We start from the raw sequence: 24183 nt of genomic DNA, 5'->3' as shown, positions 1-24183 counted from the left end.
ATACAGAAACCTACTAAAATGACTCCATCCTCTGTGTCCAACTATTGCCTATTAAGCAAACCTCAAACGAATGGAAAGATGGAAGCACTACTTCAGATAACATCATCTGAATTTGTCAGGAAACACAAATAAAAAAGAGTGAAGATAATGTAACCAGGAGAAGATCCAAGCTAGAGTAGAAATAATAAAGGAGCAGAAGATCCAGTCTAAGTCAAACCAGAATTCAAGACTGTAGAACTGTGATGAGCTGAAAACCAGCATAAGTGACATCCTTGTAGTCTGTTCCATACACGTCCAGAACAACACTCAACAAAAGGGGCACAGTCGTCATAAAATTATTACCTTCTATAAAGCAAACATAGAAAAAATTAAAAAACAGAAGCAATACCTCAGAAAACCACCTGACAGTTCCAACATATAGGAATACTTGAGCAAAACGTATAGAACGGAGTAGATCTAAGATTGAAGAAATGAACTCAAAACAAGCATAAGTGACTCCGTGTTGTCCATTCCATCTACTTCCATAACAACACTCAACACACAGAGAGATACAGTCGCCAAAGGGACACCATCCTCCTTGCCCGATTATTGATTGCTATAATGCAACATAAAACAAATGAAAAGACAGAAGCAGTAAGTAAGAAAATCACCTTGCAGTCAACAAAGAGAAATGGTTAACAAAAACATATAAAAATAGAGTAAAGATAGGGATCGAGGTAAGTGAAATGCAACTTGCAAAAAACAAGTGGACATGACACCTTTCCAGTCACATCCACGTCCAGAAGATTGCTGAACACAAAAAGAACCACCACAAATAAAAATGCACCTTCCATGTAACTGGACAATAGAAATGCAACTTGCAGAAAACAAGTGCAAATGACACCCTTCTTGACCTATCCACTTCCAGAAAGGTACTGAACAAAGAAAGATGGAACCCCAAATAAAAATACACCTTCCCATTTTGTCCACTTACAGCAAGCCAAAAAAATAAAAAACAACCATAGAACAAAAGAAAAGACGTTAAATGTTCATAGAATAGGAAAAACAACCTAAACATACAAAGTGGAGTAGAATTAGTAAAAGGGGGAAATATGCAAACTAAGTTCAAACAAGAATTCATGTGCTGAAACCAGTATTAAATTAACTCCCTTATTTGTCCCATCCACTTCCAGAACATCACTATACAACCAGTACAAGAAACCTTCTTCTTTTGTCTTATTACCACACGAAAGAGGACAATCTTAGAACAAAACAAAAAAGTAGTAGTTCAACAAACATAATGCAAGTCCTGCTCTCATCTGTGCATGAAGGTGCCTTAAAGAATTGCTTCAATTCTATATTAAGAACATCGGGGAAACCTGAACTTGATCAGTAGCATGCACATTCAATCGAAACCAAGACATGTTGTTGGATTAGATTACGAGTCAATTCTAATACTCCAACAAAATCTGAACTCCTAACATGCAATTGGAAGATCAATGCGAAGCAAACTGGCATTCAAGTCAACAAAAACTACATAACTGCATTGTCCTTAAGACCAGTATAAATAGGAAAATGCTATTGGTACATCATGGGCAACAACTTTGGCTACATAATGTAGCTAAAATGTCTAACACACCCCACACACAAAGCAGTGAAGTGAGGCGGTGAAGCAGTGTTAGGCGGTGAGGCACGTGACTAAAATGCCCCCCACCCAAGGTGGTGAGGCGCAGAGAGGCAAGGCGGTGAGACGTGAGAGGTATTTTTGTCATTTATAATGCATTGTGTAGCCCAAGGGGTACCAATAGCATGGTCCATATAAATAACTCAATTGTTCTGTAATCTATAAAATTCCAATACACCTCAACCTTAGAACACAGACAGATACACAAAAGACTTCTACCCTCTTCAAAGATCATTGTCTCCTATAAATTGAATCTAGAACAAAACAAGACAAAAAAGTACATCAAGGAAAACACTATAAGCCCATATGATAGGAAACGACAGCTAAAATGTATAAGATATAGATCATGCAGGACAAAAGAATCGTGTTGTGGAAAAAACCAAAGAGATATGCAACTACTAAATGGACACTACCTTTCTTCTTGTCCCATTATTGCCCGTAAAACAAACCTAAAACAAATGAAAAGGTATAGCGAGTACTTCAAATGAATAGACATAACTAGAATTCAAGGAAACAAGACCAAAAACTGCGAAAACCAACATTTATAATAGAAATTACGCTTTCCTTCTTGGCCGATTATTGCTTGCTATAAAACAAAGCTAGAACAAACGAAAAGAGAGTAGTAAGAGGATCAGAAAAGACATTATTGCCTACTAAATATTCAATACTATAACAAAAGAAAAGACATTAAATGTTCATAGAATAGGAAAGATAGCCTAAACATACAAAGTGGAGTAGAATTACTAAAAGCACGGTCAAATAGGAATTCATGGCAACAAGAAAGAACAACAATGTGTTGCAAACCACTATAAATTAACTCCCTTAGGTATCCCATCCATTTCCAGAACACCACTAGACAACCAATACAAGAGACCTCCTTCCTTTGTCTTATTACTATCTGCAAGAGGACAATCCTAGAACAAAACATAAAAAAGCAGCACTTCAATGAACATAATGCAAGTCCGTTTAAGATATGAAAGACAGTCAAAATGTATAAAATGGAGCATAACAGATCAAAGACTAGGGAACTGCAATGAGATGAAAACCAGCATAAGTGACTCCCTTAAACTCTGTTCACCCATTTCGAGAACAAGACTCAAAGACTAGGGAACTGCAATGAGATGAAAACCAGCATAAGTGACTTCCTTGAAGTACGTTCACCCACTTCGAGAACAAGACTCAACTAAGAGAGTTATCACCTTCTTTCTTGTCCGATTATTGCCTGCCACAAAAGAAACTTTACATATGAAAGAATAGAAGCAGTACTTAGAAAACAACCAAGCAGTTCGTCATATAGAAACAAACAACTAATAACAACAATTAACTGAAGCAGGATACAGGCAAGAGAACACTATAATTAAGTGTAATAAAAGAACTGCAACTTGCAGAAAACAAGTCAAAATTGAACCCTTCTTCTCCATTCCATCCACTTATAGAATAATACTAAACAAAGACCGATGCACCACCAATATGAAGACACTGTTTTTATTCCCTTATTATTCTCTCATAAAACAAACCTAGAACAAAACCAAACACAGAAGCAATAATACAAAACTCACTAGAAGTCCATAAATCAAGAAAAGATGGCCAAAATGAACAAAATAGAGTAGACATGAGACTAGAGAACTCCTATGAGTAGAAAGTGCTTACTTTTTTAGTTTGCATTAAAACAAACCTCAAACAATGGAGTTATTTAAATAACTCCATTGTTTTTGTAATCCATCCAGTTCCGAAACACGTCATAACAGAGACATATACAAAAGACACCTCCCATCATTCTTGATTATTGTATGCTATAAATCAAATCTAGAACAAAACAACACAAAAAAGTACTTCAACGAAAATACTAGACACCAACATGATAGTAAAAGACAGTTAAAATTGTTATGGGCAGAAAACTAGAGAGAGATATGCAACTGCAAAATGGACAGCTTTTTCTTTCTTGTCCCATTATTGTCGGCAAAACAAACCTAGAACAAATGAAAAGCTATAACGAGTACTTTAAATGAAAAGGCATAACTGAAATTCTGGGCAACACCACCAAAAATCAGGAAGACCAGCAATAACAGAAATTACGCCTTCCCTCTTGTCCGATTATTGCCTGCTATAAAACAAAGTTAAAACAAATGAAAACACAGAAACAATACTTCAGAAGACAAACTGTCAGTTCATAAGACAGGAAAAGAAAACCAAACATATAAAATGGAGTGCAGGTACTGAGTAAGAGTAAGCTCAAAGGCAAGGGAAACTAGAATTCAAAGCAACAAGACTAGAGAACTACAATGGCCAAAAACAAGAGGCAGTGACGCCCTTCTTGACAATTCCAATCCTATTCCATACCACTGAACAAATAGAGATGTACGATGACAAAATACACCTTCCTTCTTGTCTGATCCTTGTGGGCAATAAAACAAATCTAGGACAAAAGCAAAGACATAAGTAGGTTTATAAGACAGGAAAGATGGCCTAAATGTACAAAGTGGGGAAGAGTTGAAGAATTAATGGAAGATCTAGGCTACTCAAACAAGAATTCAAGGCAAAAAGACAAGAGAACTGCAAATGCTCTAAAAACTAGTTTAAGTAACTCCCCCAACCACAATTAAGCACCTTCCTCCTTTTTTGTTTATTGATTATTAACCAACCTAGAAAAAAAAAACATAGAAGCAATACTCTTAGCAACAATACAGCCAAAATCTTGAAACAAAATAGACATGAGACTACAAGACTTTGATTGGCAAGTACAATGACCCTCTTATCCGTTCATCCACTTCGAGAACACAATTGAACAAAAAGATAATGCAATTGCTATAAATACCATTTCCTTCTTGTCCGATTAAAGTCTTCAACGAATGAAAAGACATGACAAATACATCAGTGGGCCTCCTGAAACTCATAAGACAGGAAAACAAAACCAAAATGTCTTAAAAGTAGAAAATATTTAACTTGCTAAAGCTCTAGGCTCACTCTAATTCCTATTCTGAGGCAACAAGACTAGAGTGTGCAGGAAAACATGTGTGAATGACAACCATTGTTGCCTGTTCCATCCACATCTACTGGTGTTTGCTATAACACAAACCTAGAGCAATTGGAAAAATATTAGGAGCACTTTGGAGACGGAGAAGACAACCAAACTATAATAGAGTGTAGTTGGAATATTGCACTAGTGAAAACACTTGCCTTAGTCAAACTAGAATTAAAAGAACAATACTAAAGAACTCCCCTCTTGTCCATTCCATGCAATTCCAAAATGATAGATTTTTTAGATTCTTCTCTGCTGTAAAATAAACAATAAATAATAAAAAGACATATGGAGTACTCTAGATAACATAATGGTAGTTAGTAAGACAGTGAATGAAAGACAAATGTATGAACTAGGAAATCAAGGAAAGCTACAAGAGTAGAGAACTCTAAAGAAAACAGTGTAATCGACTCTGGTGTTTTCCTTTCCCTTCCACTTCCAGATCATTTACTGAAAAGAGAGAGATGAACAAGCACTAAAAACACACCTTACTGTCCAATTATTGTCACCAAACAAAGAGCCCTTGTCAAATTATCTGACAAAAAAAAAAAAAACCCAAAAAAAATGAACACAAAGAAATCCGAAAAGACAAACAAAGTGTACAAAAAGGACATACAAGACTAGTGAACTTCAATGTGCAAAACATACCAATATAAATATCTCCCTTGTCCATTTCCTTTGATCAACTTTCATAGAGAAATACAACCACGAAAAGACACCGTCCTCTTTGTCCAATTATTTTTTCCTATAAAACAAAATAGAATAGACGAAAAGACACATTAGATAACATACTAGCAACAATTCAATAGGCACGACAACAAGGCTAGGATGAATGAAGTGGAGTCCAAATAGTAAACATGGGCAAGCTCTAGGCGAAGTCAAACTAGAATTTGAGGCAACAATACTAAAGGACTGCAACATGCTGAAAACAAGTAGAAAAGACTCCGTTGCATTCCGTATGCTGCATCCAAAACCCCACTCAGCAAAGAGAGAGAAATGACCACTAAAAAGACACCTTTATTTTCCATTATTCTCTCCTTTAAAAACAAACCTATAACAAATTAAAAGACATAAGCAGCATTCCGAGGCACATATTGGTAGTTCATTAGACAAGAGCGGACTAGAAGAGTTGAAAAATTAACAAATAGAGATGTGCAACGACCAAAAATACACCTTCCTTCTTGTCTGATCCTCGTGGGCAACAAAACAAATCTAGGACAAATGCAAAGACATGAGCAGGTTCATAAGACATGAAAGATGGCCTAAATGTACAAATCGGAGAAGAGTTGAAAAATTAATGGAAGGTCTAGGCAAAGTCAAACTCTTATTCAAGGCAAAAAGACAAGAGTGCTGCAATGCTCTGAAACCAGCTTAAGCAACTCCCCCAACCACAATTAAGCACCTTCCTCCTTTTCTGTTTATTGATTGCTATAAAACCAACCTAGAAACAAAAAACAAAAAAAAAAAAAAGCAGTACTCTTAACAACAATACAGCAAAAATCTTAAAACAGAGTAGACATGAGACTGCATAGCAGGACTTTGATTGGCAAGTACAATGACCCTCTTATTCGTTCATCCACTTCGAGAACACAATTGAACAAAAAGATAATGCAATTGCTATAAATACCATTTCCTTCTTGTCCAATTATAGTCTTCAACAAATGAGTCCAAATATTGTCACCAAACAAAGAGTACTTGTCTAATAATCTAACATAAAAAAAAAATCCCAAAAAAAATCAACACAAAAAAATCCGAACATATCGGCAGCTTGTAAGATGGGAAAAGACAACCAAAATGTATAAAAAGGACATATAAAACTAGTGAACTTCAATGTGCAGAACATGCCAATATAAATATCTCCCCTGTTGTCCATTCCATGCTATCAACTTCCATAGAGAAATACAAGCACGAAAAGACACCGTCATCTTTGTCCAATTATTATTTCCTACAAAACAAACTAGAATAGACAAAAAGACACATCAGAGAACATACCAGCAATTCATTAGGCAGGAAAACAAAGCTAGGATGAATGAAGTGGAGTCCAAATATTAAACATGGGCAAGTTCTAGGCCTTGTCAACCTAGAATTCGAGGCAACAAGACTAAAAGACTGCGCCGTGCTAAAAATAAGTAGAAATGACTATGTTGCAATCTGTATGCCACATCCAAAACCCCACTCAGCAAAGAGAGAAAAAACCACTAAAAACTCATGTTCCATTATTATCTCCTTTAAAAACAAACCTATAACAAATGAAAAGACATAAGCAGCACGGACAACCAAAACGTATGAAATGTAGAAATAAGTAACTAACATAAGCACCGGGATATGAAAAACATGAATTCAAGGCAACAAGGATAGAGAGCAGGGACGTGCTAAAATCTAGCATAAATGACTTCCATGCTGGCAACTCCATCCCCTTCCATAACACATCTCAACAAATAGAGATATGACCACTAAAAAGACACATTTCTTCTTGTCCAGCAAAAATGACTTCCATGTGAAGTACCCCTTATGTTTCTTCAGTTGTTCTCGGTTTGTTTAGAGTAATCAATAATTGGACAACATACTAGCAATTCATAAGATAGGATAGAACAGCCAACCTGTATCAGGTAGTAAAGATATTGAACTAGGAGAAACTCTGGGCTAAGTCAAACTAGAATCAGCAACGAGACTAGAGGATTGGAAAGAAGAAATGACTCCCTTATTATCCATTCCATCCAGCACCAAAACACCACTTGAAAGGCACCTCCCAATTTGCGACAATGAACCAGCACAAGCCTTACGCTCAGCTAAACTAGAATTCAAGGTAACAAAACTGAAGAACTGCAATTTGCTGGAAAACAGTGGAACAACTCTCTCTTGTTCCTTCCATCTGCTTCCAAAACATCACTGAATAAGTAGAGATATGCAACCAACAAAACCCTTTCCCACTCTGTCCAATTATTCTCTATTGTAAAACAAACCAAAAGCAAATGAAAATACTAGTAGTTCATTAGACAAGAAAAGATAGCCCAAATGTAACAAGAGAAGTAGAAATGATGAACTACCAGGAGACCTAGGCTGAATCAAACTAGAATTCAAGGCAACAAGACTAGAAAACAGTGATGTGCTGAAAACCAGTGTATATGACTCCATTCTGGTTCAATCTCTCCACTTCCACAACACCACCAAAAGAAAGAGATATACAAGCATTAAAAAGGCTTTTGTCCCCGATGATTGTCTACCATAAAAAAATCCAAGAAAAATTAAAAGGCATAAGGAGTACTTCAAAGAACATACTGGATGTTCATAATAAAGGATAAAACAACAAAGTGCAGTAAATAAACTAGCAGAAAGGCCAAGCTAAATCAAATTAGAATTCAAGGCAATAAGAATAGAGAACTGCAATGTGTTCAAACCCAGAAAAAATTATTCCCTTGTTGTCTGTTAGAACACCACTGAACAACTTATATATACAACCACCAGAAAGTAGAAAGACACCTTCCTTCTTGTCTAGTTATTGTCAACCATAAAACAAACCTAGCACAAATGAGGAGGACATAAGTACGCAGTACTTCACAGAACTTATTGGCAATACACGACAGGAAAAGACAGAAAAAATGTATGAAGTGGAGTAGACATAACTAGCAAAAGCTGGAGGCTAGGTCAAACTAGAATTGAAGGGAACAAGACTAGGAACTGTGATGTACTGTACTAATGAACAAAGACAAACTTTCCCTCTCGTACAATTATTTATTGTCTATGATAAAACAAGCCTAGAGAAAACGAAATAACATCAGCAATACTTTGGAGAACGTAACGGCAATTTGTAAGACAGGAAAAGACAGCTAAAATGTTCAAATTAGAGTAGAAATAATGAAATTTAGTGACAGCTCTAGGCTGAACAACCTTGAATTCATGGCAACATTAAATAACAGCCATGTAACCTCCGAAGTAAAAAGTTCACAAGCAAAATATTGGAGCTCGACCATAAAATACGGTGACAACTGCAATTCAACTAATAGCAAAATACAAAGAACTAAAATCAGGTCTTAGAGATGCAACAACACTCAATACAATCAAAAAGGAATTAAGCAACCAAATCTTGTCAATTAATCAAACATTCAATCAATCAGCCATTCCTTTTATGTGCTCAAATCTTGTCAAATCAATCTTGGGAAAATAACAAATTTCTGCCAGCATAATTAGAGTGCCAATTTAGCACGCTAAACGATGGAATTTGGCCAAAAAACTAGTGGGCTCAAGGGAAAGCCCATGAGTTTTTCTTAGTGGCTCGTTTTTGCTTGGAAAAAACATTATTCATCCAATTCCGACACGGTTAACGGGGTTGACTGGTCCAATTGCATCATTTTTAGTCGGCCCTCCATGATTCTCATCATGGTTGACGCATGGTATCAAGGTTGGAGGCAAGCCAAGGGTGGGGTAGTGAATTGGCCTGACTTCTCAAAATAATTGTGTGATTGGTCTGCAAAGAGGAGTATGGCGAACGTGGTTGAAGAATTTAACAAACTACGGCAAGAGTGGTCGGTTGTAGATTACCAAATGAAATTTGAAGAGTTACAGGCTAATCTATGGGTGGCACAACCAAGCTTAACCGAACCCTATTTCTTGTCGAGTTTTATTAGTGGATCGAAGGATGAGTTGTGACCGATGGTGAAGATAATGATGCCAACATTAGTGAAACAAGTAGCGGAGAAAGCCTGACTGCAAGAATTGACATTGGAGGCAATATTCAAGAAGAATAAGGTGTGGACAAAGCCCAACACATGAATCAAAGTCCTCAATTTGGGGGTAATTTCAAGGTTGTAGCCTAGAGTGCAGGCCAAGGTGGGGCTAGGAATGCCACAAGTCAAGGGGCAAACAAGAATCAAACCATAGAGTAGAGGAGACAACTGGCCTATGCTTTAAATGTGGAGAGAAGTACCGCCCAGTGCATCAATGTAGGAGGCAATTGCTAAAAATGGAAGGATCTAATGAAGAGGGTGAGGAAGAAGAGGAAAGAATGGAAAATGAAGTAGTTGAGGAGAATATAGAGGAGACACTCAGAGGATGAAGGTGGTGAGATTTCTTTCCATGCGATTAAGGGAGGACCAATAGGAAAAATCATTAAAGTGAAAGGGCATGTAGGAAAAAGAAGGCTGACGATGCTGATTGACAGCAGCAACACATAGCTTTTTGAATAAAGCAACTGATGCAGTTCTCAAGTGTGAATTGACAAAAACGAACCATCTATCGGTGATGATGGAAAACGAAAATAGGATGTACAGCTATCGCAAGTGCCTCAATTTCAAGTGGTAGATGCAAGGGGCAGAGTTTGTGGCTAACTTGAGAGTATTAGAGTTAAGAGGATGTGACATTGTTTTGAGAGTCGACTGGACGAGAAACGTGAGTCCATTAACTTTCGACTTGAACAAGTTGGAGGTGACGGTGGAATTTGAAGGGAAAAAGCTAACCTTGGTGGGCAGCCTAGAAAAGGGTGAGCGCAAGATGATTTCAGGGAGAAAATTACATAAGATGCAAAAGAAAGAGAAGGGAATTCTGTTATTTCCAATCATACCGTTTCCTTCTACAACAACCCACTTAATAGGCACCTCTTACAATTAGGAGGGCTAACTGTCTAACCTATTACACAATTACAACAATTCCTTTATTACACTTCTAACCCTTGGGTCATAACAACTCCTGCCCCTTCCACATCTCACATCTCATGTGGGGTTTATCTTAGATACATTACTTACACATTACTTTTAATTATAAAATATTTTTATTGATTAATGATAAATTAATTGTTTTGTAATAATTTATCAGTCAATAAATATATTTTTATAAAAATAAAATACGTTACATCTTAATCATTACCCTTAACAAATGATTAGCATCACCCAAAGTTAAAAGAGGACCTCATCATCACCCACCACTGTCACCATCTTTGACATCTCCAACCACAACCATAACAACAACCATTGCTAAACAGTGCATGTGTTCAGCAAGAAAATTACTTGCAAAATATTATAAATTTTAATCAGTAATTTATTATCATAAGAAATTAAAAAACTATTTTTTCAAAATACAAATATCTCCAATATAATTACAATACAATTTAATTATCTCATCAAAAGATAGAATAAAAACAAAATCAAAAGTTTTGAGGAAGGAGGTTGGCAAAGGGAAGAGTTGCCCCAACACATCTCCTATTAGATTTAATAACAAGGTGAATGTTAATGTGTGCATATATTTATACTTAAATGTTATGCCATGATATTGGGCAATAACTAATAGCAAATTATTTCTTAATAAAACAAATAACAAAGTGGAGTGCAAATAATGAACACTGTAAGATCCAGCCAGGGGAAAACTAGAACTCAAAAGTATAGGACAACAAAACTAAAGGCAACAACATAGGAAAACTGTAATGTGCTACAAACCAGAATAAATAACTCCCTTGTGCGTTCTGTCCACTTCTGGCGCACTACTGAACAAAGAGTGAAACAAACATATTAAAAGTCAGTAAGATAGGGAAAGACAGCCAAAGGATAAAAAATGTTGTAGACATAACACTGGAGAACAGAAATAAGCTAAAAACAAGAATAAGTGATTCCCTTATTAGCAAACGGTGACATGGACAACATCAAACGAGAGTTCAGAGCAACAAGATAGGAAAACAGCAATGTGATGAAAACCAGTATAAATAGCACCATTCTGCCTTCATTAGACTTCGAGGACACCACTAAACAAAAATACACACATTTTTGCTAATGCGGTAGAATTAGCAAACGATGACATGGATAACATCAAACTAGGGTTCAGAGCAACAAGATAGGAAAACAGCAATGTGATGAAAACCAATATAAATAGCACCATTCTGTCTTCATTAGACTTCGAGCACACCACCGAACAAAAATACACACATAAAACCAGAATAAATAATCCCTTGTCCCACTATTCTGTCAAAAAACAAACCTAGAACAAACCAAAACACACAAGCAATATTTCAACAGACATACTAGAAAAACATAAGATAGTGAAAGACAGCCAAAGTGTATAGAACGGAATAGATCTAAGATTACAAAAATCAACTCAAAACAAGCATAAGGAACTCCGCGTTGTCCATTCCATCTACTTCCACCCGCCAAAGGGACACCATCCTCCTTGCCCAATTATTGACTACTATAATGAAATATAGAATAAATGAAAAGACGTTAAATGTTCATAGAATAGGAAAGAGAGCCTAAACATACAAAGTGGAGTAGAATTAGTAGAAGAAGGGAAGATGCAAACTAAGTTCAAGCTGGAATTCGTGGCAAGAAAAATGAACAACAATGTGCTGGAAACCAGTATTAAATTAACTCCCTTGTTTGTCCCATCCATTTCCAGAACACCACTATACAACCAATACAAGAAACCTTCTTCTTTCGTCTTATTACCATTTGCAATAGGACAATCCTAGAACAAAACGAAAAAGCAATACTTCAACGAACATAATGCAAGTCTGTTTAAGATAGGAAAAGACAGCCAAAATTTAAAAAATGGAGCACAACAGATCTAAGAACATACCAAAAATTCATTAGGCAGAAAAACAAGGCTAGGATGAATGAAGTGGAGTCCAAATATTAAACTTGTGGAAGCTCTAGGCTAGGTCAAACTAGGATTCAAGGCAACAAGACTAAAGGACTGCAACATGCTCAAGGCAAGTAGAAATGATTTCGTTGCAGCCAGTACGCCACATCCAGAACCCCACTCAGCGAGGATAGAGAAACAACCACTAAAAAGAGACCTTTATTGTTGTTCCATTATTCTCTCCTTTAAAAACAAACCTATAACAAATGAAGACATGAGCAGCACTACATGTAACATATTGGCAGTTCATTAGCCAAGAACGGATAACCAAAATGTTCATGGAGTAGAAATAAGTAACTAGCAGAAGCACTAGGATATGACAAACATGAATTAAAGGCACCAAGGATATAGAGCAGGGGCGTGCTAAAAACCAGGGGAAATGACTTTCACCTCCGCTCCTCCATCCGCTTCCAAAACACATCTCAACAAATAGAGAGATATGACCAGAAAAGACACCTTCTTGTCCAATCACTGATTGCTCTAAAACAAACAGAGAACAATTGAAAAAACAAAGGACTACTTCAGATAACATACTGGTGAACATAAGACGGGATAAAACAGCCAACATGTACAAGAAAATGAAGATATTGAACGAGGAGAAGGTCTAGGCTAAGTCAAACTAGAATCTACAACAAGACTAGAGAACTGCAAAGAAGAAATGCCTAGTACAAATGTAAAGATATAAGCAGTACTTCAGACAACAAAAAGGCAATTCACAAGACAGGAAAAGCTGGCCAAAATGTACGGAGTGGAGAGAAGCCTTACGCTCAATTAAACTAGAATTCATGGCAACAAAACAAAAAAACTGCAATTTGCTGTAAAACAGTGCAACAACTCCCTTCTTGTCCATTCCATCTGCCTCCAAAACATCACTAAACAAGCAGAGAGATGCAACGAACAAAACCCTTTCCCTATCTGACAAAATATTCTCTGTTGTAAAACAAACCAAAAGCAAAAGAAAATACAAATATCAGACAAGAAAAGACAGCCCAAAGGTAACCAGAGGAGTAGAAATGATGAACTAACCGAAGACCTAGGCCAAATCAAACTAGAATTCAAGGTAACAAGACTACAGATCTGTGATGTGCCTTGCCTCCATTCTTGTTCCTTCTCTTCGCTTCCAGAACAGCACCAAAGAATCTATACAAGAACTAAAAAGGTATCATCTGTCCCAGATGATTGTCCTGGATGTTCTTAAGAAAGGATAAAAACAACAAAGTGGAGTAAAATAAACTAGCAAAATATCCAAGCTAAATCAAAATTAGAATTCAAGGCAATAAGAATAGAGAACTGCAAAGTGCTCAAAATCAGAGAAAATTATTCCCTTCTTGTTTGTTAGAACACCACTAAACAAAAAGATACATACAACCACTAGAAAGTAGAAAGACACCTTCCTTCTTGTCCAGTTATTGTCTACAATAAGACCAACCTAGTCTTATCCACTTCCAGAAGACTACTGAACAAAGAAAGATGAACCACAAATAAAAAAGCACCCTGCATTTTACCCACACACAACAAGCCAAAAAAAAAAAAAAAATCAATACTCTACAAGAGAAAAGACATTAAATGTTCATAGAATAAGAAAGACAGCTTAAACAATACAAAGTGGAGTAGAATTACTAAAAAGCGAAAGATGTAAGCTAAGTTCAAACAAGAATTCATGGCAATAAGAACGAACAACAATGTGATGAAAACCAGTATAAATTAACTCCCTTATGAGTCCCATCCACTTGCAAAACACAACTAAACAACCAATACAAAAGACCTCCTTCCTTTGTCTTATTACTATCTGCAAGAGGACAATCCTAGAACAAAACAAAAAAAAAAAAGTAGTACTTCAATGAACATAATCCAAATACGTTTGAGATATGAAAATACAGCCAGAATGCCAGAATGTATAAAAGGAGCACAACAGATCAAAGACTAGGGAACTGCAATGAGATGAAAACCAGCATAAGTGACTCCCTTGAAGTCCATTCACCCACTTCGAGAAAAAGACTAAACTAAGAGAGTTATCACCTTCTTTCTTGTCCAATTATTGCCTGCTACAAAAGAAACCAAAAACATATGAAAAAATAGAAGCAGTTCTTAGAAAACAACCAAGCAGTTCGTCATACAAAAACAAACAACTAATAACAACAATTAACTGGGGCAAGATACAGGCAAGAGAACACTATAATTCAGTGTAACAACACGAGAACTGCAACTTGAAGAAAACAAGTCAAAATCGAACCCTTCTTCTCCATTCCATCCACTTAAAGAACAACACTAAACAAAGATAGATGCACCTCCAACACCATCCTTATTCCCTTTTTATTCTCTCTTATAAAACAAAACCTAGAACAAAACGCAGAAGCAATAATACTTGAGAGAACACACTAGAAGTCCATAATGCACAAAATGGAGTAGATATGAGACTAGAGAACTCCTATGAGCGACAAAAGGGCTTACTTTTTAGCAACAAACCTCAAACAAATAAAAAGACAGAAACAGTAAAAATAACTCCATTGTTTTGAAATCCATCCAGTTCCGAAACACCTAAGAACAAACACAGATATACAAAAGACACCTCCCTTCCTGCCTGATTATTGTCTGCTATAAATCAAATCTAGAACAAAACACAAAAAAGTACTTCAACAAAAATACTAGAAACCAATATGATAGTAAAAAGACAGCTAAAATCGTGATGTGCAGAAAACCACAAAGAGATATGCAACTGCTAAACGGACACCTTCTTCTTGCCTGTTCCATCCACATCCACTGGTGTTTGCTATAGCACAAACCTAGAACAAATGGAAAAACATAAGGACCACTTTAGAGCCAGAGCCAGAGAAGACAGTCAAACCATAATGGAGCTTAGTTGGACTATTGAACTAATGGAAACACTTGGCTTGGTCAAACTATAATTAAAAGCACAATACTAGAGAACTCCCCTGTTGCCCATTTCATGCATTTCCAAAACGATGACAAAAATGACAAATTTTATGTTTTCCCTTCTGCTGTAAAATAAACAACAGCAAATATAAAGAAATATGCGGTACTCTAGATAACATAATTGCAGTTAGTAAAAGACAGTGAGTGAGACAAAATATATGAACTAGGAGATCTAGAAAAGCAACAAGAGTAGAGAACTCTAACAAAAAATAGTGTAAATGACTGTTATTTTCCTTTCCCTTCCACTTCCAAATCATTTACTGAAGAGAAAGAGATGTACAACAACTAAAAACACACCTTATTATCCAATTATTGTCACCAAATAAAGAGTCCTTGACAAATGATGACAGAAAAAAACACAGAAAGAATGAACACACATAAATCCGAACATATCAGCAGCTTGCAAGCTGGGGAAAAGACAACCAAAATGTATAAAAAGGGCATATAAGAATAGAGAACTTCAATGTGGACAACATACCAACATAAATAACTCCCTAGTTGTCCATTCCGATCTATCAGCTTCCATAGAGAAATACAACCACAAAAAGACACCATCCTCTTTGTCAACTTATTTTTTACTATAAAACAAACTAGTATAGAAGAAAAGACACATCAAAGAACATACCGGCAATTCATTACGCAGGAAAACAAGGCTAGGATGAATGAAGTGGCATCCAAATATTAAACTTGTGGAAGCTCTAGGCTAGGTCAAACTAGGATTCAAGGCAACAAGACTAAAGGACTGCAACATGCTCGAGGCAAGTAGAAATGATTTCGTTGCAGCAAGTACGTCGCATCCAGAACCCCACTCAGTGAGGATAGAGAAACAACCACTAAAAAGAGACCTTTATTGCTATTCCATTATTCTCTCCTTTAAAAACAAACCTATAACAAATGAAGACACAAGCAGCACTACGTGTAACATATTGGCAGTTCATTAGCCAAGAACGGACAACCAAGATGTATGAAATCGAGTAGAAATAAGTAACTAGCAGAAGCACTAGAATATGACAAACATGAATTCAAGGCAACAAGGATATAGAGCAGGGGCGTGCTAAAAACAAGTGGAAATGACTTTCACCTCCGCTCCTCCATCCGCTTCCAAAAGACATCTCAACAAATAGAGAGATATGACCAGAAAAAACACCACCTTCTTGTCCAATCACTGATTGCTCTAAAACAAATAGAGAACAACTGAAAAAACAAAGGACTACTTCAGATAACATACTGGCAGTTCAAAAGACGAGATAAAATAGCCAACATGTACCAGGAAATAAAAATATTGAACTAGGAGAAGCTCTAGGCTAAGTCAAACTAGAATCTACAACAAGAGACTGCAAAGCAGAAATGACTCCCTTATTGTCCATTCCATCCACTTCCAAAACACCACTGAAAAGGCACCTTCCTATTTGTCCCACTATTTTCGGCATAAATCACACCTAGTAAAAATGTAAAGATATAAGCAGTACTCCAGATAACAAACAGGAAATTCACAAGAGAAGAAAAACTGGCCAAAATGTATGGAGTAGAGATAATGAACCAAAGGAAGCCTTACGCTCAATTAAACTAGAATTCAAGGCAACAAAATAGAAAAACTGCAATTTGCTGGAAAACAGTGCAACAACTCCCTTCTTGTCCATTCCATCTGCCTCCAGAATATCACTGAACAAGTAAAGAGATGCAACCAACAAAACCCTTTCCCTATCTGTCCAATTTTTCTCTGTTGTAAAACAAACCAAAAGCAAATGAAAATACTAATAGTTCATCAGACAGGAAAAGATAGCCCAAAGGTAACAAGAGGAGTAGAAATGATGAACTAGCAGAAGACCTAGGCCAAATCACACTAGAATTCAAGGCTACAAGACTACAGATCTGTGATGTGCAGAAAACCAATATATATGACTCTGTTCTTGTTCTTGCTCTCCACTTCCAGAACAACACCAAAGAAAGAGGACATACAAGAACTAAAAAGGTATCATTTGTCCTAGATGATTGTCTTGGATGTTCTTAAGAAAGGATAAAACAGCAAAATGGAGCAAAATAAACTAGCAGAAAGTCCAAGCTAAATCAAAATTAGAATTCAAGGAAATAAGAATAGAGAACTGCAATGTGCTCAAAATCAGAGGAAATTATTCCCTCCTTGTCTGTTAGAACACCGCTGAACAAAAAGATACCACCACTAGAAAGTAGAAAGAAACCTTCCTTCTTGTGCAGTTATTGTCTACAATAAGACAAACCTAGTCTCATCCACTTCCAAAAGACTACTGAACAAAGAAAGATGAACCACAAATAAAATTGCACCTTCCATTTTGCCCACTCACTGCAAGCAAAAAAAATAAATAAATATTCAATACTAGAACAAAAGAAAAGACATGAAATGTTCATAGAATAGGAAAGGCAGCTTAAACATACAAAGTGGAGTAGAATTACTAAAAGCGCGGTCAAACAGGAATTCATGGTAACAAGAAAGAACAACAATGTGCAGCAAACCACTCTAAATTAACTCCCATATGTGTCCCATCCACTTCCAGAACACCACTATACAACCAGTACAAGAGACCTCCTTCCTTTGTCTTATTACTATCTGCAAGAGAACAATCCTAGAACAAAACATAAAAAAGCAGCACTTCAATGAACATGATGCAAGTCCGTTTAAGATATGAAAAGACGCTCAGAATGTATAAAATGGAGCATAACAGATCAAAGACTAGGGAACTGCAATGAGATGAAAACCAACATAAGTGACTCCCTTGAAGTCCGTTCACATTTCGAGAACAAGACTCAAAGACTAGGGAACTGCAATGACATGAAAACCAGCATAAGTGACTCCCTTGAAGTATGTTCACCCACTTTGAGAAAAGGACTCAACTAAGAGAGGACCTTCTTTCTTGTCCAATTATTGCCGCCTGCTACAAAAGAAACCAAAAACATATGAAAGAATAGAAGCACTACTTAGAAAACAACCAGGCAACTCGTCATATAGAAACAAACAACTAATAACAACAATTAACTGGTGCATTATACAGGCAAGAGAACATTCAGTGTAACAAGAGAACTGCAACTTGCAGAAAACAAGTCGAAATTAAACCCTTTTCTCCATTCCATCCACTTATAGAACAACACTAAACAAAGACCGATGCACCACCAATATGAAGACACCGTCCTCATTCCCTTATTATTGTCTCTCATAAAACAAACCTAGAACAAAACCAAACACAGAAGCAATAATACTTGAGAGAACTCACTAGAAGTCCATAAATCAAGAAAAGATGGCCAAAATGTACAAAATGGAGTAGATATGAGACTAGAGAACTCCTATGAGCAGAAAGGGCTCACTTTTTAGCCAGCATTAAAACAAACCTCAAACAAATGAAAAAACAAAAGCAATATTTCAGATAACAAACTGGTCATTCACCAATAAAAATAACTCCATTGTTTTGTAATCCATCCAGTTCCGAAACACCTCAGAACAAAGACAGATATACAAAAGACACCTCCCTTCTTGCCTGCTATAAATCAAATCTAGAACAAAACAACACAAAAAAGTACTGCAACGAAAATACTAGAACCCAATATGATAGTAAAAGACAGCTAAAATTGTGATGTGCAGAAAACTAGAGAGAGATATGCAACTGCTAAATGGACACCTTCTTTCTTGTCCCATTATTGCCTGCAAAACAAACCTAGAACAAATGAAAAGCTATAACGAGTACTTTAAATGAAAAGGCATAACTGAAATTCTGGGCAACACCACCAAAAACCGGGAAAACCAGCATTAATAACAGAAATTACGCCTTCCTTCTTGTCCAAGTATTGCCTGCTATAAAACAAAGCTAGAACAAATGAAAAGACAAAAGCAATACTACAGAAGACAAACTGCCAATTCATAAGACAAGAAAAGAAAACCAAACATATAAAATGGAGTGCAGGTAATGAGTAAGAGTAAGCTCAAAGCCATGGGAAACTAGAATTCAAAGCAACGGGACTAGAGAACTACAATTTTCCGAAAACAAGAGGCAGTGACGCCCTTCTTGACAATTTCAATCCTATTCCATACCACTGAACAAATAGAGATGTACAACGACCAAAAATACACCTTCCCCTTCTTGTCTAATCCTTGTGGGCAATAAAACAAATCTAGGACAAAAGCAAAGACATAAGCAGGCTCATAATACAAGAAAGATGGACTAAATGTACAAAGTGGAGAAGAGTTGAAAAATTAATGGAAGATCTAGGCTAACTCAAACAAGAATTCAAGGCAAAAAGACAGGAGAACTGCAATGCTCTGAAAACCAGTTTAAGTAACTCCCTCGACCACAGTTAAGCACCTTCCTCCTTTTCTGTTTATTGATTGCTATATAAAACCAACTTAAAAAAAAAAAAACATAGAAGCAATACTCTTAACAACAATACAACCAAAATCTAGAAACAGAGTAGACATGAGACTACAAGACTTTGATTGGCGAAAACAATTGCAATGACCCTCTTATCCGTTCATCCACTTCGAGAACACAATTGAACAAAAAGATAATGCAATTGCTATAAATACCATTTCCTTCTTGTCCAGTTAAAGTCTTCAACAAATGAAAAGACATGACAAATACATCAGTGGGCCTCCTGAAACTCATAAGACAGGAAAACAAAACCAAAATGTCGTGAGTAGAAAATATTTAACTTGCTAAAGCTCTAGGCTCACTCCAATTCCTATTTTGAGGCAACAAGACTAGAGTGTGCAGGAAAACAAGTGCGAATGACAACCATTGTTGCATGTTCCATCCACATCCACTAGTGTTTGCTATAGCACAAGCCTAGAGCAATTGGAAAAATATTAGGAGCACTTCAAAGATGGAGAAGACAACCAAACTGTAATAGAGTGTAGTTCGAATATTGCACTAGTGAAAACACTTGGCTTAGTCAAATTAGAACTAAAAGAACAATACTAAAGAACTCCCCTGTTGTCCATTCCATGCAATTCCAAAATGATGACTAAAATGACAGATTTTTTAGATTCTTCTCTGCTGTAAAATAAACAATAACTAATAAAAAGACATGGAGTACTCTAGATAACATAATGGCAGTTAGTAAGACAGTGAATGAAAGACAAATGTATGAACCAGGAGATCAAGGAAAGCTACAAGAGTAGAGAACTCTAATGAAAACAGTGTAATCGACTCTGTTGTTTTCCTTTCCTATCCACTTCCAGATCATTTACTGAAAAGAGAGAGATGAACAAGCACTAAAAACACACCTTACTGTCCAATTATTGTCACCAAACAAAGAGCCCTTGTCTAATTATCTGACATAAAAAAAAAAAAAAAAAACAAGAAAAAATGAACACAAATAAATCCGAACATATTGGCAGCTTGTAAAATGGGAAAAGACAAACAGTGTATAAAAAGGACATATAAGACTAGTGGACTTCAATGTGCAGAACGTACCAATGTAAATATCTCCCTTGTCCATTTCCTTTGATCAACTTCCATAGAGAAATACAACCACGAAAAGACTCCGTCCTCTTTGTCCAATTATTTTTTCCTATAAAACAAACTAGAATAGACGAAAAGGCACATCACATCAGAGAACATACTGGCAATTCAATAGGCAGGACAACAAGGCTAGGATGAATGAAGTGGAGTCCAAATATTAAACATGCGCAAGCAATTGGAAAATCGTCGATTTCCCTAGTCATTCAATCACCGATATTCTTGTTCCAACGGGCAAAAATATAGGATCAAATCCTCCAGCTATAAGAGATGAACCTACAACTCCTAATGCCTACGAAAAACGCTATCGTAGAACATCGAAATCGAGAAGCTGAGAGAGAATTTACCTCACCGCCGCGAACAGCAAACTGCCTCGAGCTCCAACGTCTTAGAATGAACCCAGGTCCGCCATTTATAGACGAGGTCGGTATGAATATACGGCTAGGATTAGGGTTAGAGATCGGATGGACGATCGGGATGGCTCCGGACTTTACCGTTTCAGTGAGGCAGTGGAATCTACTAGACGACGCGTCTAGGGCATGACGTGACCCACTTGCTCAGGTGAGCCGCGCGTGAGTATATCTTGTTGGCTTACAAAATCATATTTAATTTTATAAAAGATTAAATACGTTATAGTTAAATATCTCATTTTACAAAAATATTACGTTTTCATCACTACTCATCAATTAGCACTGTTATATTATAATTTATACGTTATAATATAAAATTCCTTGCTTTTATATTATAATTTTAAAATTCTAAATTATTATCATAAAAAATCAATATAAAAAACTATTTTTTAAAAAAATATAAAATTACGTTCTCTTTATATTTTTTATTTTCAGTTTTGATTTTAAATTTATTTTTTATTTTTTATTTTCAAAAAATTAAAAATGTATTTTTTTATTTTAAAAAATTATTTCTTAAAATATAAAATTAAAAAATGGCTTTATTTGAAATTTTGAAAATGAATTACTGATATTTGAATGATAATTTATATTAAATATTATTATATGTAATATGTGTAATATACTTAATGATATATTATATGTTATTTTATATATTTTAATTATAATATAGATATATTATTTTTTTTTAAATTTTAAATAAATATATAATTTTAATTTTAAAATTTAAAAAAAAAAACTTTTCTCCTTTTCCCCTTTTTTTTCTTTTCTTTTTTACTCTTTTCTTCTTCCATTCTCTCAGACCTCATACAATTAGAGCCTACTATTAAAAATGCCAAGTTAAGGGGTTAACATACACAAAATTTTACCAAATTTAACGGCTAAATTTTCATAAATCTGATTTTTAATTTTCGATCAAAATTGAAAAACACACTGGCAACCACCATCGGTCAGTGTGGCTGGTGGTTTTCGACGATTAAAAGTAACCACTTGACACTCTTACCCCCATCGACCAACATACCAAAAAATCAATAACATCTAACGGTTGAATCTTCATAAATATAAGTTTAAACCATTGGCCAGATACAAATTGTGCATACATACGTATATATCGTGGATTGAAGGGAGAAGGAAGAAGGAAAAATGAAGAGAATGATGGTCACGGTGGTGATGGCGGTCAACGATGGTCGTGGTGGTTATGGCAGTCGACGATGGTCATGCAATGACGATCGATGATGGCCTTGAAGGGAAAAAGAAAGATGAGGCAGTGGATCTGGGAGATTATTTTCTAGTTGTTGGTTGGAGGGGGCGGATCTAGGAGATGGCGATCGACGATGGTCGTGGCGGTGATAATAGTGGTAATAGTGTCCTTGAAAGGATGGGAGAAATAAAAAAAAGAGAGAATGGTGAAGGGGGAAAGCCAAAACACGAAAAATGGATTGTGTTTTCCGTGTTTTGGATTTAGAGATTGTTCTGATTGAAAACAACCAAAACAATATTTTGTTGTTTTGGATTTTTTTTACAAATTTTTTTCTTGTTTTTAAAAATAACAAAGTAAATGGTTTTCATTATTTTAAAAAATTAAAAATGACATGAAAACATAAAAAAGAACGTAGTCTAAGAATCTCTATTCCTGTTAAGAATATAATTATAATTTAATTTAATTATTTCATCAAAAAATAGAATAAAAACATATCAAAAGTTTGAGATGTGAGGTTGGAAAAGGGAAGTGTTACCCCACCACATCTCTCTCTCTTTTGTCATCATCGTTTACTTACACGACATCATTCATTCCAACATAAATATTTATATCACCATTCATTACAACTCAGTTTTAAGGGACAATAAAAACCTAAATACATCTTAGGCTATTTCTTTTCTTGTTGCCTTTAAAAACACCCCCACAAATCTTTTGGTTGGAAGGGCTCTATATACATATTCACCCATAATAATCCTCTTAATTGGACATGCCCACATTCATGACTTTTCCCTTATTTGGAATGATGTAAAACAAATATGAACCATAAGGCCCAACAAATGTATATATATCTAATAAACAGTAGCAATAAGATTCATAAAACTGACAACATAAAAAATGATGAGACAATAACGGAGAACTCATTTAACATAAGAGAAGTAACAAGAAGAGAAATAATATGCTTTGCTCACTATTTTGACTTATTCATGACATATTATACCCTATCGTAAACCCATACTGGTTTATATAATTCCAGGCGTTATTTCCCCTTCCTTAAGTAACTATAATCAGAGGCGAGGGAATCTAGTAAGTAGAAAATAAAAATGCTTCACTAAACCATACTGGAATGATAGATCCTGCAAAGTAATACCACCTTTGGGTGGGAAGCAGCAGTCCGCCTTACATCAAGGACGTTCTTGGGGGTATACAGACGGCATCTAGCTGACTTTTTATTCAAAAAAACAGACGATGAATAATCCGAACATGGAAAAATGTGCACAAATAAATTTGCATAATTCAATGACAAACATAACATGACATATAAACTCCAATTTGAACTAAAAGCATGTCAAAATCCACTCATATTAGACGTGAAAATACAGAAAAGAAAAAAATTATCTAAAAAGATACGTTAACACATTATATTAACATTTAAATTTTGTCTATACAGAAATGCTTGAAGTTCAAAAGGCAAGAAATAGAAATTGAAGTAAATCCGGGTTGTACCCGGGTAGATCCGCCCATCATGGGTTCCGGATCCAGCACCAAATCCGGATCCGGATCCAAATTCGAATCTGGACAACGATTGTAAACAGAAAAACTGCTATGGCAGTTGAATACCACTCCCTCCATTTATGGAGGAAGTGGGCAGATGGTTCACTTGTTTTTATCTATCAGAATGGTAAAAAAAAAAAAAACAGACAAACATCGGAATATATATCTCGACAGAAAACTCTCTCTGTGAACAAGGCTCTTAGGTTGTGGATAGAAACAAGATCCACTGTGATCTCGTTTACACCAGTGATTCAACGATTGATCCTATCTCCGCTGTGCAACCAGGTAAGTCTGGTTAGATTTAATGA

At 35.8% G+C, this 24183-nt stretch overlaps 1 protein-coding gene across 1 annotated transcript in view; it reads right to left on the bottom strand.

Annotated features, from left to right (window-relative positions):
* Positions 1-20776, bottom strand: part of LOC127788480 (uncharacterized) — a 70163-nt gene extending 49387 nt beyond the window's left edge. The window contains exons 1-2 of the mRNA XM_052316814.1: positions 20672-20776; positions 11108-11154 (exon numbers count right to left, since the gene is read on the bottom strand). The gene's annotated coding sequence lies outside the window, so the exon portion shown is untranslated. The remainder of the gene's footprint in view (positions 1-11107; positions 11155-20671) is intronic.
* Between the last annotated feature and the right edge of the window lie 3407 nt (positions 20777-24183).

The sequence above is a fragment of the Diospyros lotus genome, chromosome 13, assembly GCF_014633365.1.
Source record: "Diospyros lotus cultivar Yz01 chromosome 13, ASM1463336v1, whole genome shotgun sequence".
Classification (NCBI taxonomy): Eukaryota; Viridiplantae; Streptophyta; class Magnoliopsida; order Ericales; family Ebenaceae; genus Diospyros; species Diospyros lotus.
Note: the sequence above shows the minus strand (reverse complement) of the source record. Positions and strands in the feature narration are given on the sequence as shown.